The following is a 21,810-nucleotide window of genomic DNA, read 5'->3' on the forward strand; positions in this document are numbered from 1 at the left end:
CTTGCTCTGTTGGATTTTGCTTATTAAAATATTTCTAAAACTGCCTTACTGCCCATCTGAATGGGGATGAGGGTGACTGCCCCCGTGTCTAACAGACACCCCTGTCTAGCGGCTGTCATATGAAACTATCCCACGCTCTTTCGCATGGTTTTAGTTACATTTGTTTTGGACTCTTGACTGCGAAGATATTACGTTTTGAAAAAGAACTCATTTACTGAACAAAACTAAACTTTATTTAAAGTGGATTTGGATCCATTGTGCTCTGAACGCCCAAAATATTACCTTTCTTCAATAAATTATGTACTCAAAAACAACCAACTACATTGGCTTCCAGAAGATATTCTAAAGTTTGCACAACATGAAGTGTGCTTCAAACATTATTTTTCGAAAATTTAGCATCAGTGTTCTGAAATAGTAATCAAATTTTGCAACAAAAATCACACCCGTAGCCACGAAACGCAAGCCTAACGCCTAAATGCATAACTAGAAAAGTTTCAGAAGCAGTAACTCCGAAATGTCTTGCTTTACGGCTAAAATAACCACCCAAGCGTATTTCTGGTTAACTTCTAGCCTTAAAACGTGCAACAACACCCCCTTTCATTTGAAATTTTGAATACCAATCAAAGATGTCCGCTATGACGCTTGATAGCACTATCTGATGTGCAGCCCACTTCGAAGTTTCATCGTTCTCCCTCAACCCGTTCTCAATACACAATGATGGCGAGGACTTTTGTTTTACCATGTATATTGATAGATTGTGAAATCTCTATAGTACGTAGATTTTAGAATCTACCTAAAAAGCTTATTGCAACCAAAAAAGTACTTACAAGAGTCACTGGCAATAGGGTGTAATAAAAGGGAATCGTGATATGAAATAAGTTGAATATTACAAATCTATACTGAAATGTTCTGTACCCAACACAGTGTAGTCTTAACGAGAATAAAATAAATGAAAAGATCGGTTGGAAAGGCAAAAAACATCTTAATAAATACATTATTACACGAAGTAAGTTTAAAATCATGTTTTAAACTGTTCACAGTGTTTAAAATATGTTTTTATGTGTGTTTTAAATCACGTTTAAAATGTTTTGATAGCCTTTTTTATGTTTAAACACATGTTTTGTTCTTTTTTTTCTTAAAAAAACTGTTTCTTGTATTTTTCCAACTCTGCGATGCACTAAGAACTAAAACTATTTTCACGCCAATCAGATGGGTTGGGGTAACCATGTGCATATGTCCCGTGTACACGTGCACACAAACAAATTTGCTGGTATGCCGTTCAGGTATACAATACAATTATGAAATGCTTCGTGTCAATAATATGTATAGGAGAAACCTAACTCGTGCTAGCGTAAGTTCAAATTGTGAAGGTGGATTGTAAACTACAACTTCCTGCGTTGAAGAAACCAAACTGTTGTTTTCTTCTTTCCTTTCTTAGGATAGAAGATGAGTAATTACATTCTAATGACTCTATCAACTTCAGAATATATGCTACCTCCCACATCGCCAACACCCTTTCTGAAGATCTGCGTATCTGTTTCGAGTTGATCTTGAGTTTAGTGTCCCTTTTAACAGCGAGGCTATATGAGACGAAACCTAATTATTAACGTGGAATTCGAACCACAAGAGCTCCCGCCGGAATTCGAACCTCAATCTCCCACGCTAAAGGTGATCAGATTAATCGCTTAGCCATGAAGGAACCTCGTGTCTGTTTCGAATCGGCATGTGATTTTCCCAGCAACTTCGAAATATGACGAATAATCCGCTGGAAACAGCTTGAGCATGAAATTGAAGATGGAATTGTGTGGGTTACTTGGGTGGCCTTCGAAAGCGGTTTGGTTTAATCTTAAGTCGCCAAAGTTTAATAGACCTCATAGAATCCAGGTTCGTCAATGAGGATGTACGGCCGACTAGGAACGCTAGTGTATCACATTGCACGGTCTATTTCTGCCCGAGTCTAACAAAGATTATACTCGATTACTGTAAATGATACACATAGCAACTACTCAGAATTTATCATACATCACGATTCAATAACTTATCACATAGATACATATGTATATACGAATGAGATCTATCCTTCTCGTATTATGAAGTAAACAATACATAACATGTAAAACCTGTATTGTATTGTAATATGCCGTTACCAATGGAACTGAGAAGCTGGATTATTACATCCAGATTATGGTTTCCAAAACTAAAAAGAAACAAAACGGTGTAGGAAAAAATACTTATATCTATATCTATCTATCTATCTATATATCTATCTATCTATCTATCTATCTATATATATATATATATATATATATATATATATATATATTCATCCTCACGGCATTGTCAAGGCTCTATATTTGTATTTTACATTTATTATTGCAACCGGGTGTTTCTGACTTCCGAATACGGTAGCCCGATCATCACCCTTGTTCTTCGCGCGCACAGTCATTCGAAGAACTGAAAACGTACTCTGTACACAAACAGTTTATGGTTGTGAACTCGGAAAGCCTGGTACTTCTGCTTGTCAAGGTCAAAAAGTGGGAGAAAAAAGGATGTGTAGAATGTAAAGAGGGTGCAACAGTGACTGATGCTTGTAAGGGAACATATTCATTTGTAGTTCGTGCACATTCCGCCTGTAGCGCTACTGTGGCACAACGTATATTGTAACTGTATAACTCTTGTACACCGCTAGTAGGTCTATTCGCGTTAGTGACGACCGAAACTATGTTGTCAGCTCTGACTGCGATAAGGCACTGCCGTGCTGCTTTTCCTTCTCTTTTTTCCCCCTTTTCCATTTGTGAGACTCCAAACATGTTGTTTTTGCTTGTTGCACGCGCTGAACGTGTTTCGGCGAGCGAAGTATTTAAGAAGTTGACTACATATTCTTGTTTGCGATAGTTTTAAATTGGTTAACTGTTGAAAAATATACGAAAATAAAGCTGTACATGTTAAGGTATATTAGTCGAGGACATAGCTACTGACAGTGTTGATTACAGATTTTCTCGAGGAAGAATTTAATTACAGTAGAGGTGAAAAGGAGACGTCCATTTAGACAGCCCCCCCCCTTATCAGACTCAATCAGAAATGGTCTCAATCGTTTGTACACAAATGTGCAGGCGAAATTTTCGTTTGTACACAATTAAGGGTGCCGTCAAAACGAAAACAAAGTGGGGGCTGTCTAAATAGTAGCCCCCATCAACATGTCCTATTCAAGCACAAATTGTCGCAATCATTTGTACATCGTTTCTACAGAAATGTGAAGGCGAAATTTTCGTTTGTACACAATTAGGGGCGCCGTCAGAACGAAAACAAAGTGGGGGCTGTCTAAATGGTAGCCCCCCACCAATATGTCCTATTCAAGCACAAATTGTCGCAATCATTTGTACATCGTTTCTACAGAAATGTGAAGGCGAAATTTTCGTTTGTACACAATTAGGGGCGCCGTCAGAACGAAAACAAAGTGGGGGCTGTCTAAATGGTAGCCCCCCACCAACATGTCCTATTCAAGCACAAATTGTCGCAATCATTTGTACATCGTTTCTACAGAAATGTGAAGGCGAAAATTTTCTTTTACACAATTACGGGCGCCGCCAGAACGAAAACAAAATGGGGCTGTCTAAGTGATACCCCCACCATGTCCAATTCAATGACAAATTGTCGCAATCGTTCCTACATCGTTTCTACAGAAATGTGAAGGCTAAATTTTCGTTTGTACACAATTAGGGGCGCCGCCAGAACGGAAACAAAGTCGGGGATGCCTAAGTGGTAGCCCCTCCCACCATGTCCAGTTGAATCACAAATTGTCGCAATTGTTTGTACTTCGTTTGTACAGAAATGTGCAGGCGAAATGTATGTTCGCACGCAATTAGGGGCGCCGCCAGAACGAAAAAAATTGGGGGCTGTCTAAGTGGTAGCCCCCGACCATGTCCTATTCAATCACAAATTGTCGCAATCGTTTGTACTTCGTTTGTACAGAAATGTGCACCCGAAATTTTCGTTTGTACATAATTAAGGGCGCCGCCAGAACAGAAAAAATGGGGGCTGTCTAAGTGGTAGCCCCCCACCATGTCCAATTCAATCACAAGTTGTCGCATTCGTTTGTGCATCGTTTGTACAGAAATGTGCAGGCGAAATGTTTGTTTGAACAAACTTAGGGGCGCCGCCAGAATGAAAACAAAGGGGGGAGCTGTCTGAGTGGTAGCTCCCCCCACGATGTCCAATTGAATCACAAAGTATCGCAATCGTTTGTACATTTTTTGTACAGAAATGTGCAGGTCAAATTTTCGTTTGTACACTATTAAGGGCGCCGCCAGAACGAAAACAATGTGAGGGCTGTCTCAATGGTAGCCCCCCCCCCATTTCCAATTCAATCACAAATTGTCACAATCGTTTCTATATCGTTTGTACAGAAATGTGCAGGCTAAATTATTGTTTGTACATAACTAATGGCGCCGCCAGAACGAAAACAAAGTGGGGGGCTGTTTAAGTGATAGCCCCCCACCATGTCCAATTCAATCACAAATTGTCGCAATCGTTTCTACATCGTTTGTACAGAAATGTGCTTGCAAAATTTTCGTTTGTACATAATTAGGGGCGCCGCCAAGGCGAAAACAAACTGGGGGGCTTTCTAAGTGATAGCCCAATCACCATGTTCAATTCAATCACAAATTGTCGCAATCGTTTGTACTTCGTTTGTACAGAAATGTGCACCCGAAATTTTCGTTTGTACACAATTAGGGGCGACCTCAGAACGAAAACAGTGGGGGGCTGTCTAAATGGTAGCCCTCCCACCATGTGCAATTGAATCACAAATTGTCGCAATCGTTTGAATATAGTTATAAAGAAATGTGCAGGCGAGATTTTCGTTTGTACACAATTAGGGTCGCCGACAGAACGAAAACAAAGTGGGGGGCTGTCTAAATTTTAGCCGTCCCACCATGTTCAATTCAACCACAAACTGTCGCACTTGTTTGTACGCCTTTGTACATAAATGTGCAGCTGAAATTTTCGTTTGCACATAAATGTTCCCCCCCCCCAAAACGATAACAAACTATGGGCTCTCTAATTGATAGGCCTCCCACCATGTCGAATTCAACCACAAACTGTCGCACTTGTTTGTTACGGTTTTGTACAGAAATTTGCAGGCGAAATTTTCGTTTGTACACAATTGCGGGCGCGCTAAAACGATAACAAAGTATAGGCTACCTAATTGGTAGCACCTCCCTACGTCCGATTCAAAAGAAAATTATCTCAATTGTTTGCACATCGTTTGAGCAGTAATGCGCAGGCGAAATTTTTTTTCTAAGCTATCAGATGCGTGGACAGAACGAGAAAAAAGGGGAGTTGTCTAAGTGCTAGCCCCACCATGTTCGATTAAACCACAAATTGTCGCGATCGTTTATACATAGTTTGTGCAGAAATGTGCAGGTAAAATTTTCGTTTGTATTAAATAATATACGGATGTGAGTATTTTTAATATCTGCGATCAACATTAACCGGTTTGAATAACGGTTGATGAGTTTGAAAATGGTTCCTATTGCACTAGTTGAAAAAAATTATTTTTCTCTGGCACACGGAAGAAAATGCCTGATTCTAATAGAACTTTTCACGTAGAATTCGAATCTGCAATCAATTTTTCTCCATCACCCTCAGTTTTCCCGTGACAGAGGTGTTTTCGGAAAATTTTCCCTCAAATTTCTTTTCTTTTTCTTTTTTTTCTTTTTTTAAAACCATTTTCATACTTGTAGCTTGGGTACCTTAGGTATATAAACGCACAAATTATATTGTATGTTAGCCTGATTTATACTTAGTAAGCCCTCTAAGTTTCATAAGAATAGCATTATTCTATCTAGAGAAATAAACATATTTATATAAAAAATATGCTATGTGTACTGTTCATTTTACAATATTCATTAGTGCAGATAAAATCACATATAACTTCCACGAAAATTACAATATAAGCATGGTTTATATCTTATTGGATTTAAAATAAAACATATTTTCAATGATGTATACACCGTGTCACCATTTTATATCTACTTAATAAATAATACAAAAGAAGTGAGTGGTATCTTCTTAATAAATGGACACTTACTTACCTCAACTAATGTGTTTTAGTTGTCGACTTTCTTCTGTGTTTGGTTTCTGGAACATCTCTTTTAAGTGTCCAACAGTAATCAGCTAGCATTTTTGAACTACACTGTCACTGGTACCTCTTCTCCATGGAGGAAATGTCCTGATGAAAATGTTCCCCATACTCATCACTAACAGCACCAAGCTTTTCAGGAAAGAAATGCAGGTGGGAGTCTAGAAAGTGAACTTTAAGGGACATGTTGCAACCCATTTCATTGAATGATTGCCGGAAATCACTCACAATTTCACGGTAATTTGGGGCTTTCTTGTTTCCTAAAAAATTCTCTGTTAAACATTTAAATGGACACCAAGCTGCTTTCTCAACCAGAGTTAAGAGATCCTCAAATTTTTGGTCACGAATCAAACATCTTATTTGGGGGTCTACAAAAATCCCTAGCGTCACTAACCGGAGGAATTTTTTCCTTGAGGTAACAAGATCCTGCATTACTTTTGTCCATTGCCCTAACAAAGTTTTTGAAGAGCCCCAACTTTATGTGAAGAGGAGGTAGAATTATCTAATCAGGGCTCACCAGTGAGGAATAAACAGCATTCTTCTGTCCAGGAGTTAATACATGCGTTGGCCATTCCTTCTTGATGTAATGTTCCGCTTTGTTCCTGCTGTCCCATTCGCAGAGGAAACAACAATATTTCGTATAACCAAGCTGCAAACCCATTAACAAAGAAATGACTTGTAAATCACAGCAAACGGTCCACTTGTATTTCTCATACTGAATTTTTTCTAACACTATTTCGATGTTTTCATAGGTTTCCTTCATATTAGTTGCATAAGCCAAAGGCACTGAAGGAAATTTGTTGCTATTGTGCAAAAGGACAGCCTTAAAACTAGTTTTGGATGAGTCAATAAGCAATCTCCACTCTGTACTTATATGTGCATGTCCAAGCCTATCCATCACAGCACAGACATTATTACAATACACTAAATCATTTTCTTGAGAATAGTAGTTTTGAAACTCTGTATGAAGGTTTCGAAAAATACACACTTTAGTGTCACGATGGAGCAGATTCCAGCCTTAAGTTTAGAATCAAGAAGTTCTGTCTGTGTATTGGAGAGTTTTAAATCCCGTATGAGGTTATTTAGTTTACCCGGAGTTATCAGATGGGAATCCAATGTAGATGTGCTTCCTACATAAGTAGGATCATCATCTTCATTTGGAACTTCAATAGTTGCCTCAAGTACGTAATCCTCATTTTCCGTAAGATGAGGAGGAGGTACCGGTACAGGTAATTCTGCACTGTGTGGAACTGGCCTAATTGCTGATGCAAATTAGGGTACTGTACTGTGTGGTTAGATTTACTGCTTATTTCTTTTATCTGTGTCATACAAAAGTAGCAGTCTGAAGAATGATCTTTTGGTTCCCTCCAGATCATCGGTACTGCGAAGTTCATGTTTCGTCCACCATTTGCCCACCCAGTCAGACGTTTCACGCAAGTACAACAAATGTAGTGAGGAACCCAGTTCTTATCCTGGTCTCCTACACAGCAACCAAAATATAACTGATAACACTTCCTCACAAGTGGAGTAAAACATCGACGTTGTGATTTAAATATCAGCTCCCCACATACATAACAGTAATTGTCCGGTTTATTTACACACTTCCTCGACATCTTGTATCCTGTACGGTATCACACACATACATACACACACACACACACAGACACACACACACACACACACGCACACACACACACACACACACACAGGAATCTACACTCTATCAAATTCCCACAAAATCCCTCTAGACATTCCCTCATACAAAAATGGTGACATGGTGTACACATCATTGAAAATGTTTTATTGGAAGTCCAATGAGGTATAAACCGTGGTATATTGTAATTTTCGTGGAAATTATATGTGTTGAAGACCGACCCGACCCCACCCGTGACCCAAATTGACTGATCCGACCCGACAACCCGACCCAAGCTGACCCGATTGGCCCGACCCAAAGTGACCCGAGTGAACCAACCCGAGGTGACTTAACCCGACAACCGACCCGAGTGACTTGACCTTACAATCTAACCAGTTTGAGAGAGCTAGAACTTTACAAAACTGCCACCAGAAAAAAAATGCTGACCAATTCTTATGCATAAACCATTGTTTCGGCTTTTTTTACTTGTAGTATAATTATCCTCCTCCTCCTCCTCAGTGTTCTCCCATTAATAAACAGGCCAGTTTCCGTGAACTAGGTAAGAAGCTTCCATTTTTGCGATTTCCCGCTAATATCTGCCTCGCAACCCAACATAAAGTACCACCCTCATTACAATCTATCAATTCCAACCTTCTTACACACTCTCGCTCTCCTGATATCACCCCCTTTACTACATCCCTCAGAATGCAATCCCTTAGCAAGATCAAAACTTGTGATCCGTCCATTTTTCGCTTCCTTATATCGTCTAATATTGCTCTCGTCTCTTGCATTTTTTCAGCATTTCCTAATTCGTTTTCCTCTCTACCCTGCTAACCTTCTTTATTTTACTCCACATCCAAATTTCCAAGGTTAAAATTTAGGCAATCAAGTTCGAAAGTCAAAATAAAATTTGACTGAGTTCTGAAGACAAGTTCTGAAGGCTAAAAGAATAAAAGTTCTGAAGACAACATTATTTTCTAGTAAGGAATGTATATAGAACTTCTTTTAATATTTTTTGCTGTGTAACAAACAACAATTTCATCACGTTAACATTCCGATTTTTCTATTTAAAAACAACGTTGCTGTCTGATAGAATCATAAGGAACTAATTGCACTGAAATATTCTGTAGGGAATTACCTTTTATTTTTTCTTGATTAATTTATCTAGAAGATATTTGCAACGTTATATAAAATTAGCAATTATTGCGGAGAAAGTCAAATCACTACCCCAGCAATAATAATAATAATAATAATAATAATAATAATAATAATAATAATAATAATAATAATAATAATAATAATAATAATAATAATAATATTTGAAGGTGACCAAGAAAGTTCTGTCTCTTTGTGGAGGTCTGTGTTCAATTTACCTTCACACCGTGAGTTGAATGCGAATGGATATAAGGTGAAGGTCAGTTGTTGGACGAGACGAGACGAGACAGAATTTTCATGAAAGGGTACGAGATGAGACAGAGCTCTTTCAATAGAAACATATGCACTTTTCCAGACGAGACTACCTTCACGACACATTTTCGAAACGAGAATGCCCCAAACCAGGTCTCGTGAGCAACACTAGTAAGTATATCCAACATACTACTTGGTTGTGGCTGTTCAGATACACCGTGAACGTGCGTAAGGACTGAGTGAACATGGGGCCTTCACAGAGCGTCATAAGGGCTTGTTTGCTGTACGAGTTCAAATTGCTGCTCCGCGGGCGGAAGATATGACAGACCTTTGGTGAGGGTGTCGTGACTACGCGAAGAGTGCAGTGGTATGACGGTTTAAGGACGGTGACGAAACACTCGAAGACGCACCACGTGCCGGAAGACAAACAGATGTTCAAAATAAAGATCTTCAGGCAGCAATTGAGGCGAAGACAGACATGTGAGGAACTGGTACTACATTTCAGTGTAAGTGGAGAAACCATTCGGCACCACCACCATCAACTTGGGAAGCACTGCAAGTTGGGTTTATAGGTCCTACATGATTTGACTTGGAGCCAGAAAGCAACGCGAGCAGACACCTGTGTTTCTTTGGTGTCTCGTCTGAGGAAGGAGCAATTTCTGGACAGGGTGTTGACATGTGATGGGAAGTGGGTCCTGTACGAAGCTCCACGGCGCCGTCATTGTTGGTTAGCATCCCATGAACCGGTTCAAAAACAGCCCAAGCCAGCACTACGCCAGAATAAGGTTCTCCTGTGCATTTTGTGGACTGCTCGAGGCATCGTCCATCGGGAACTGCTACCAGCTGGTCAGATCATCAATGCAACTGTGTACTGTCACTGTGTACTGTCTGGATCCAGCAGTTCTGAATCGCAAAGGGGTCCTCTTGTTACAAGGCAACGCTAAGCCCCACGTGGCTAAAATGACCCAGTACATCATTCTACGCCTTGGATGGAAAACACTATTGGATCCGCCATACTCCACGGACATTGTACAGTCCGATTATCACCTGTTCCATTCCTTGGGCAATCACATTAGAGAACGCCAATTCAAATCGCTAGTAGAGGTTCAATATGCACTTGATACCTTCTTCACTTCACTTCCCACCAAGTTCGACTGCGATGGAATCCATGGCCTTCCAGAACGTTTTCAGAAGGTCGTCGAGGCTGATGGAGACGATTTTTGATATTCCAGGTACGTCTTAGGTTACATACCAATGTTCGAAGGTGTTGGTGAAAAGGCGGCGGAACTTTCTTGGGCACTCTTAAAGTTATAATAATAATAATAATAATAATAATAATAATAATAATAATAATAATAATAATAATAATAATAATAATGTGTCCTGCCCAAAGGCAAATGTTTGACCCGAAGGTCCATGGGTATTGATTCCAGCTCGTACCAAGTAAGTTTTCTGGTGAACAAACCCCATGTGCATGGGTTTTCTCGGTGTTCTCCCATTTCCTCCCACTTTCTTCATTCAACCACTTCAATTATTTCTCATCATCACTGTCTCTCTTAGCGTTGGTGCATAACGTGGGACGTTAACTAGATATTTCCTTTCAATTTCACTTAATGTGACATTTAACTTGACATAGAAACGCAGAAAGGAAAAAAGTCAGTAGTAATATTAATTACAATACCAATTAGTTAATATAGGGTAAAATTAAAATTTTATTACTATTTCACCTTCAATTAGTCACATTTATCATTCATACACCAACTTCGAATTGAATTCTACAACAAAGCTCTTTATAGTATTCCGTATAGAAAATAAGTGAAGAATGTGACGACCCGACCCGAGTGACCCGACACGAGCTAACCCGACTGACCCGACCCGTTTGAGAGCACTATCAGAGGGGTACTATTTACAGTACAATTTATTTTGTATGGTTTAGCATACTTTAAGGCTACCATACTTTTTGAAAACAGAAAAAACGGGACGTCTTACAAATTAGTAGTAAATATTGCATTTTGTATTAATTTTATCTTTCGAATTTTACTACAGTATCGCACTAGTTATACAACTTAAAATAATGTATTAATATAGTCCATACTCAGTGGCGTATTTAGGGGGAGGGCTTCCGGGCTCAAGCCCCCCACCGAAATCTTACTTACTATAGTAAAGTATATGAAATATCTTGCAGAATTTTCATATTTTCAGGCAAAGCACCCCCGGAAGTTAGCAAAGCCCCTCCCGAAACAAAATCGTAAATACGCCACTGTCCATACTTAATCAACAGTGCTAAACATTATTATAGAAGCTAGAAGCTGTTATACAATATAAACGCAATCAGTGAACATACAATATTTAGGCAAAAATTATATTTTCAATATTATTACGCATACCACCTTTATATGCTCTACATGTCTATAAAGAAATATATCCAGATTTATGAAGTTGTTTCAAAATTTCAATAGGCTGATTTATTTTTGTTAACCTAAAATGCGAACTAAAAGAAAGCAATTTGCATAATTGTTTTTCTGAAGCAGAAAAAAAAATGTGTTTTCGGGGCTGGTCTGCAACGTCACAAGAATTTGTTGCCACCTCGGGGTATACATTCTTACTTTTAGTGATAAGAGTGCTACTTAGGAGGATTTAAACATTGCATGTTATATCCGGGGAAGCAGCGATTGCAATAATAATAAAGATTAGAATGAAATTGTTCCTATAGTATTGTCGGAATTAAAAGCAAAAGGAATAAGTCGATTTTATTATATTTTCAGAAATTTTGATATGTAATTAATAATAATAATAATAAAGAAAAAAACAGGACAAGAAGGAAAATTTCTGCACACCGGGACAAATTTTAAGAAACCGGGGCGTATGGTAGCCTTACATACTTATTTGCATGCGGAGTGTCAGTACGGAGCCACTACGTAGCAGAGTTGAAACAAAACCTCGTAAATAGGTTGCCAACTCAGGAAAACAAAATTACCGGCACACCCTCAAAATTCTCTGTACAAATGAGAAACTGAAGACTGTATTGATCGTTATTGTATTTACCAGCAATTGCCACTTGTTTAAAATTATCGAAACAGATGAATAATACTGGATATTAATCTTTATGTAACAATAGTTGATTCATAAAATGAAATTTACTCTTCACTTCAAACAAAGGAAATTGCTTTAAAAAGTCATTTTCTACTCTCAATAAATGAATAAAATTCTTTTACAATAAAATATAAGTGTTGTCAAATTTGTTATATTAAATAAATAAAAAAACTGCCATACATTAAAAAAATATCGATAATGTATAATACAACGAAAATTTGTGTTTGTAAAGGCACTGTTGAAAAATTTCGATGTTCAATGTTATATTCTGGATTGCAGATTCCAAAATACCGGTCAGAAGGGGTCTAATAAGAAGTTTGTACCGGTCACGGCCTTAATCAAAATCACAGCAAATACCGGCCAGTTAGCAACTCTACTCGTAAATCAGAATGCTGAATGCACCAAAATACTTCACCATGCATTCTATAGTTTCTGCAAAATGAATTTAATGAAGATGATCAAATAAAACAAAACACTGTGTTATAATTTTCCCTTTAACAGTCTACTTTGTGAATTTGTTATATCTTCCACTTATCAATTTCCTGTACGAGATGAGAATAACGGTTTCTGCGCAAGATAGAAAGAAAAAAAATAATTTTTTCTCATAAGGATTCAGTTCACGTAAGAAATAATGAATAAGTTTAATAATAAGAGCCGAGAAGTGATAAACTAACTCAGCAATAATGATTGTAAGTATAAATATAAATATAAAAAAAAACAAAAAAACATTTAATTCCATCATCGTTAGGATGGATGCCATTAATTGTGTACAAACAAAAATTACGCATGCATATTTCTGTACAAACGACGTACAAACGATTACGAAAATTTGTGATTCAATTGGACATGTTGGTGGGAAGCTACCACTTAGAGAGCCCCCAGTTTGTTTTCGTTCTGGCGGCGCCCCTAATTGTGTACAAACGAAAATTTTGCCTGAACATTTCTGTAAAAACGACGTACAAACGATTGCGACAATTTGTGATTGAATTGGACATGGTCGGGGGCTACCACTTAGACAGCCCCACTTTGTTTTCGTTCTGGCGGCGCCCCTAATTGTGAACAAACAAACATTTCGCCTGCCCGTTTCTGTACAAACGAAGTACAAACGATTGCGATAATTTGTGATTGAATTGGACATGGTGGGGGGGCTACCACTTAGACAGCCCCCTTTCTTCTGTTCTGGCGGCACCCCTAATTGTGTACAAACGAAACTTTTGCCTGCACATTTCTGTACACACGAAGTAGAAACGATTGCGATAATTTGTGATTGAATAAAACATGTTGGTGGGGGGCTACCAGTTAGAGAGTCCCCCACTTTGTTTTCGTTCTAGCGGCGCCCCTAATTGTGTACGAACATACATTTTGCCTGCACATTTCTGTACAAATGAAGTACAAACGATTGTGACAATTTGTGATTCAATTGGACATGATGGAGTGGGCTACCACTTAGACAGCCCCTCACTTTGTTTTCGCCCTAGCGGCGCCCCTAAGTTTGTTCAAACAAACATTTCGCCTTCACATTTCTGTACAAACGATGCACAAACGAATGCGACAACTTGTGATTGAATTGGACATGGTGGGGGGCTACCACTTAGACAGCCCCCATTTTTTTCTGTTCTGGCGGCGCCCTTAATTATGTACAAACGAAAATTTCGGGTGCACATTTCTGTACAAACGAAGTACAAACGATTGCGACAATTTGTGATTGAATAGGAGATGGTCGGGGACTACCACTTAGACAGCCCCCAATTTTTTTGTTCTGGCGGCGCCCCTAATTGCGTGCGAACATACATTTCGCCTGCACATTTCTGAACAAATGAAGTACAAACAATTGCGACAATTTGTGATTCAATTGGACATGGTGGGAGGGGGGGCTACCACTTAGACAGCTCCCAATTTTTTCTGTTCTGGCGGCGCCCCTAATTATGTACAAACAAAAATTTCGCTTCACGTTTCTGTACAAACGAAGTACAAACGATTGCTATAATTTGTGATTGAATAGAACATATTGGTGGGGGGCTACCATTGAGACAGCCCCACTTTGTTTTCGTTCTGGCGCCGCCCCTAATAGTGTACAAACGAAAATTTGGCCTGCACATTTCTGTACAAACAATGTACAAACGATTGCGATACTTTGTGATTCAATTGGACATCGTGGGGGGAGCTACCACTCAGACAGTTCCCCATTTTGTTTTCGTTCTGGCGGCGCCCCTAAGTTTGTTCAAACAAACATTTCGCCTGCACATTTCTGTACAAACGATGCACAAACGAATGCGACAACTTGTGATTGAATTGGACATGGTGGGGGGCTACCACTTAGACAGCCCCCATTTTTTCTGTTCTGGCGGCGCCCTTAATTATGTACAAACGAAAATTTCAGGTGCACATTTCTGTACAAACGAAGTACAAACGATTGCGACAATTTGTGATTGAATAGGACATGGTGGGGGGGCTACCACTTAGACAGCCCCCTTTCTTCTGTTCTGGCGGCACCCCTAATTGTGTACAAACGAAAATTTCGCCTGCACATTTCTGCACAAACGAAGTACAAACGATTGCGATAATTAGTGATTGAATAGAACATGTTGGTGGGGGGGCTACCAGTTAAACAGCCCCAATTTGTTTTCGTTCTGGCGGCGCCCGTAATAGTGTACAAACGAAAGTTTGGCCTGTACATTTCTGTACAAACAATGTACAAACGATTGCGGCAATTTGTGATTGAATTGGACATGATAGGGGCTACCATTTAGGGGAACTCCCTCGAGAGGAATCACTCTACTTATTTATTGCAAAAAGCAGAATTTAAAAATTCGCATTCGTCCAAAGTTATCGTGTGAAGTAACAGCCGTTTGTATGTACGTACTAATATTGATAAGTTCCACTACGCGATCCCAATTAATAGTTCATATACCCGCGCCACACACACACACTAGCATTTGTACACACGAAAGTATACCTGGTAGTATCCACACGCTTACGCCGGAACTAGAAACAAACAAACACACACACACACACACACACACACACACACACACACACACACACACACACACACAGGGAGAGAGAAGAGAGAGAGAGAATATCTTGTTGTACCTTTATACTGAATGCACCATTACTCACAAAATCAGTTAAAAAAGAAAAAAGAAAAAAAGTTGTAAATGAAACTTTCAAAGATTGGTACCACTGCTGCGTGTCACACATGAGATTGTTCCATAATGATTGATTCGTAATATGATGTATATGGGTTTCTTAATGGTAGTATAACAAAATGCCTTCAAATTGACCACTAAATAAAAAGTGAAATTTATTTCTCAAATTTTGTAAAATCGAAGTCGGTGGGCATTATGGGAACAGTCTACAATAACAATATATGCAAATAAATATTAATATACTTCACGTTTTCCAGTGGGTGCAAGAAAGCTTCGAATAGTATTTGTTGCCACAAGCATTAGCTGATGTAAATATATATATATATATATATATATATATATAATATTACTAAGTTTAATGTAATGTATTTGTATGAATTTCTTTTTCTGTAAAAAGAAGAGAAGAAATTCTTGTAGAGATTGAGCGAATAAAAAAATTCCTTTTGCATTAAAATTAGAGGTGAAGATCGTAGAGTGCAGAACTTGGCTACTCTGCTTATGTCTTCGTGCGTTCTCCTCTTGGTTTGGGCTACGAAGTGTTCACTAGCTATGGTGGGGTATAGATCGGTTGTCTATTCGCTTTGATGTTGAGCTCGTAGGATGAATGCAGACACGTTGGGCTTTGTTGTTTCAGTTCATTCTTTCGAAAGAATTATTTTGTTGGAGTATTAAGTGATGATTTTGACTGTGAAATGAATAAGGTGAAGTGAAGATATATATTGCTTTCTGAAATGAGAAGTATCGAAGTTGAAGAATGTCTGCTAATATTGCAATTTACAACTCCCATTAGGAGTCACGTTTTTGTGTCAAAGAAGGAAAGTTAAAGAAAACATACTTGGATAATATTAAAAATGTGGAATATCTATTGGGAAATTTCTTGCGGCTTTTGTTTATACTAAATGTTTGAGGAAGAAATTCGGTTTGTTGGTTTCTGTTTAGCGTCCCATTTGGGGAGTCTCATTAAAGAGTGCTTTCCTGAGTGGGAATAAAGCTGTATATCTTACTACACCTGAACTGTACTTCTAAATTCTTGACAGTCAAAGTACACGACCAGTGGGCAGAGATTGAAGGTAAAATTGACCAACTAAACAAGAGGTGAGTGAGTGAATTATAATTAATTATAGAACGTCCTTGTCAATGTTTCTCTGTCTCTGTGGGTTGTATTATTGCATCCATTAGATTCAGAGATGAGGCGGTTTAAATCATTAAGAAGATATTTCAATTAATTTATAATCCAGTTCATGTGGTAAGAGAGTCTCGGATCTGAACCTCATTAATGTAAACCTTAACCTGTTAATTCTTCTTTTATTTTATACATGTTTTATGCGCTGATTCCTGTTGTCGAATGCGTATACTCTATGATTGTTAAGCTTCGCCAAGTGAACTTTGTGGTGGACAAACACCGCGTGCGTGGGTTTCCTTGTGGTTCTCCCGTTTCTCCCACTTTCATCAATCCCCCATTTCATTCATTACTCATCATCACCGTCTCCTTTAGCCTAACCGGCATAATCGTGGGACGTAAGATTCAAAGATTCCATTTCATTTCTATGAATGTTAATTAATGATTAAATTTCCATTTACTGTAAATTATTTAGGGACACGATCCTTAGTTTGTGAACCTGCAATTAAATCAGAATTGCGATTAGTCCTACGTTTAATATTGCTATTTGAAGAGTAGGTGTTTGATTTTGGATTGAATAAAGTATTTCGTTAAGTTAGCATTATCCTTCCTCCCTGTTTAATTGCAATAAATTCTGTTATTTGGAATTTGTTGTTATTCAATATATATTCTTATTACTGTTGATATATTTTGTATAATAACTGGATTATCAATAGTAGCATTCACTCAACAAGTTCCATCCGGCTGGTCTACGCCTCCGTAGTTCCTTCTGCGTCCTAACTGTATGGGCTGCGTTTCTTAGTTCGTGCAGAGCGGTGGTGGGCAGGAACGTTACAATGTCTAATTCTACTGTAGAACTTTCACACAAATCATAATAGAGTTAAATGACATGAATGAATTCCACAAGAAAAGTCTGTACTTTAAATTGTACCTAGTAAACCTAGTAAAATTTACCCAGAAATACTAAGTAAGTAGCATATACTACAGATTTTTTATGTAAAATTTTAAATTTAAAATTCCCATAATTTTATACTCGATAGTAAAAAATGAGGGGAGAGAATAATTGCTCGTACAGATTTTAGTTAATTAATATAACATACTCGGAATCATTCATACCTCAGAAAGCCTGCCTTTAAATAAATCGTTACTATCTGAGATTCTACAATATTTCTATAGCAGAATATTTTCTTGCTTTATAGTAATGAAGGAATTATTATCATGAAACAAATGTTTCTATCTAAACAATGTTGTCTTATACGTATATTTCGAAGAATGTTAGGACAGATTTTATATCGACACGCTTTTCTTTTCTTTATTTTTTATTGGTATGGTGCAAAAACATACCCTTGTTATATATATACTGTGATGTTTAGCAATTTTGTCATGACACAGATTATATTCAAATCGAGAAGATAAAGTTAGAGATTCACAGATTCATTATCAGAAAATAATATTGGACATTCCGAGATGCAAACATATATGAAGTAAGTTAAATGGAACTCTGAAATTCCAATATCACAATAAATATATAAATAATGGAATGCAAACGGCGGAGCGTTTCAAATAATTATCAGAGGATACAGTACACCTTAACCATTGATTGTACTGATCTAAAAATACCTGCTTACAGTAATTGACAGTAAGTGTTGACAATTTACGCGTAGCATGTAATTTAATGTCCACAATATCATTCTATCTCAGTTCTTTCATGGCCATCATAACCTTGGGAAAACGAAAATGTCAGCAGGCCATAAGCCTGAAAATATGTAGGGTTATTGACTACTGTCATTGAATGCTTAGCAAGGTATTGTTGTACAGAAAATACAATATTAAGACAAGCACTATCGTGTAGCGAAAACCATTGGCCAGAAATACGGAAGTCCTTTCTAACTCGTTTTGTCATCTTTCTGAATCGACTTAACACTTCCTTCCAATAACGCTGATCGATAATTTGATTTTCAGGGACATCTTTATAGTCGATTGGTTCTTGAAATCAAAAATGTGATCAACAAGAACTTTGTCTTCAGTTTCAGCATTCTTGATCTTATCTTTATCTGATCTTCGTTCATCCTCGACACTTTCAAGTCCATCTTTGGAACGATTGTACCACTCATATATCTCAGATCTTGATCATGCTGCATCATCACACATTGCACGTATTATCAGTAACGTTTCGGTAAACAATTTACCCTATTTGTAACAAAATATTATGTTGTAACGTTTCTCCATCTTGATGCGCGTATCTTGTACACAACCTGCACATAACCTGAGTCTGAAGGATGCTTGCCTCTAACATGTGGAAATATTTACTGGCGGGAATGTTGCCATAATACCATATATTTTTACTTCTTTCCTTTCTTTGACAGTTCATTTTATTTATTGGCAGACTTTGTAGCAGTTCGGATGTTGTACCTCAAATGGGCTCAAAACTAGTACAGTACTTCTAGGAGGAATCAAAGTTACGATAACCATTCATTTAATTTGCATATTTATTTTCATCATGACAAGTGATATTTAGTGATAATAAAACAAAAATTAACTTAATTTCTCCAAAATGCACTCTTTGCGATTTCTCAACGGGACCTACTGCTCGAATTTGGCAGCAATCAGAGGAAAGTCAGTATATTACCTTCATTAAGGGAAACTATATCAATATAAGAAGTTTTCTAGTAATTATAAAATTATTATTAAGCATTACACATACTTTTCTAAGGCTATTAAAATTGACCAACTGTCTGGAAGTGAATTGAAGAATAAAGTGTGAGTTCATTTTAAAAATCTAAAGAAAAGGTTTTATGTTTGTTTTAATATATTTTTATGAAACACAGCGTGCTTATTCTGAAAGTTTGAGGACTACTTCTATGCGTTCGTATAGAAAACAATTAAAGATAATTTAAGACTTCTGAGAAACCTCTAAGTTTATAAGAAAATTTTCCATTGCCTCAAAAGTCAATGAACGGCAGAATGGCATGATCAGACGAAAGTTTGATTGCGAGAATAGGTTACTTTTTCATGTTTTATCTTTCAGTAATATTCAATTTACTCGTATGCCCTTACAATGTTTTAATGCTTTCCTCTTGCCATATTTTTAATATCTGTGCTCTACTAGTAAAAATATATTTCTGATGTTAGATATATAAAAATGATTTCATAAATAGCGTTTAAATGAATATAGTTATCATTCCTACTATATTATCGAAACAAAAAAATAAAAATAACAAAAATTTGTTATTACAAGACAATTATTTTATTGCGTAATATTATGTATAGTATATGAAAAACACTTGAAAATTTGTTATGCATTATAATTTTTAGATGGTTTATGAGTTTAATGTGATTTGAAATGTGTATGATTTGTGTTGTCAGTATATATAATTAATATCGGCACATGGCGAGTTGAGCAGTGGTTGACAAGTATTTAATCTGTTAGATTAATGATACTAACATTATTAAGATATGAACAACATAATTAGTAAGATATGTAATACGGACATAGATAATGTAATATCAAGTATATAAAGACTAATAAAGTTATAATTGTGTACAAAAGTCAAGATTATAATGTAAAAAAGTGATACATTAAAAAAAGATTCAAGCGACGAAAACGTGTATTTGCAACTAACATTATATATGTCACCAATTACTTTTACTGTACAATTACCTTTACTGTACTTTTACTGTACAATCGCGATTACTTTTGTTGTACAATTGTCATAGTGTTAATATTAAGCATTATATGCACCATCTCTTACCTTTTACAAGACATTCGTTAAACTCATTACACGTTATACCAGGTAACAGTTTTATAGTCTTACATAAACGAACCTACACTTTCAGGATTATGAGAACAAGCACAGAGATACTAATGTTGTGATCTGAAAATATGGATGACAGCAAAACTGGAATAAATTGACTTGTAGATAATATTAAGAAAGGAAGTTTCAATCCTAAATCAACTAATTATGTTCAAGTATATTATCTCGAACGAGAATTAATAATGCAGCAACACTGAACTTACAACAACGTGCATTACAACATTCCATGTACGAAGAAAGATGTAGTAGAGCACATAGAAATGAAATATGTCTTGCTAAAAATAAACAAATCATTGTTGCTTAATAATTGGTCACCTTGCTCGGGCCTGTTTTGCCAAAATACTTAATCCAACCTTTAAATATCCAAGCCGTATCATAGGTCATGAGGTTTGTTGTTTCCTGAATGAAACGCCAGCTCTCCTGAAACCAATCACTAACTCAAACAAGAGTACAGCTTGGTCAATGCCAAGAAAATATTACAATCACTTATTCTTAATAGAAGGAAGTAAATATCTCGCACAGCCTAATAGAATGAATGAATGTAGTAATGTAGTAAATTTAGGTCTCAAGCTTCGTTGAGAAAGGGCAGGAAGACTGGAGAAGAAGGGAAGATCTTGGATGTTAAGGTGTCGAAAAGAAAGAAGAAATGCAATGAAATGTAACTGAATGTATGCTGGCTGAAATAAGTTACATTAGAAAAGTATGAGAGGAAGTTAAAATCGAGATTGTCAGCTGAAGATAATAATGCCAATTTAAGGACACTTATAAGGCGAAAACGTTTCAGCTGGTTAGCATTGCTAATAGCATATATGTTCACGATTGACAAGAAAAGAAAGAGAAGGATGATAGAAGACAACATACATCTGAGGGAAGTAGAAGGAGAGAGAAAAAGGAAAAATTTGTATTTTAAGAGTATTGGCCATTTGAAGAATGTAAAGGAGGGAGAGTTTTAGCGGCATATGCGACAAATATCGGCACATGCCAAGTGGAGCATTCGTTGCAACGTAATAAGTCTGTTTGATTAATGATAATAACATTATTAAGGTATAAACAAGTTAATTAGAAAGATATGTCGTATGTACATTGATAATGTAATATCAAGTTTAAACATTAATGAACATATAAATGCATACGAAAGTCAAGATTATAATGTAACAAAAAGTAACACATTAAAATAAGCTTTAAGAGATAAAACCTGTATTTACAATTGATATTATATAGCTCGCCAAGGTAGAAATTATTTTAGGATACAATTGTCATAATGTTAGTATCAAGCATAATATACAACGTTTCTTACCTCTTACAAAACATTCGTTAAATCCGTTTGACATTTTACCACCCAACAATTTGTAAAATACTTATAACAAATTCACAAAAATTTTGATCACTTCAAGTTAACGTTATTCAGTATTGTGTTTAACAAAAACAAAATAAAACATTTGAAATCTACA

The sequence above is a fragment of the Thermobia domestica genome, chromosome 10 (genome assembly GCF_964235325.1).
Source record: "Thermobia domestica chromosome 10, izTheDome1.hap1.1, whole genome shotgun sequence".
Classification (NCBI taxonomy): Eukaryota; Metazoa; Arthropoda; class Insecta; order Zygentoma; family Lepismatidae; genus Thermobia; species Thermobia domestica.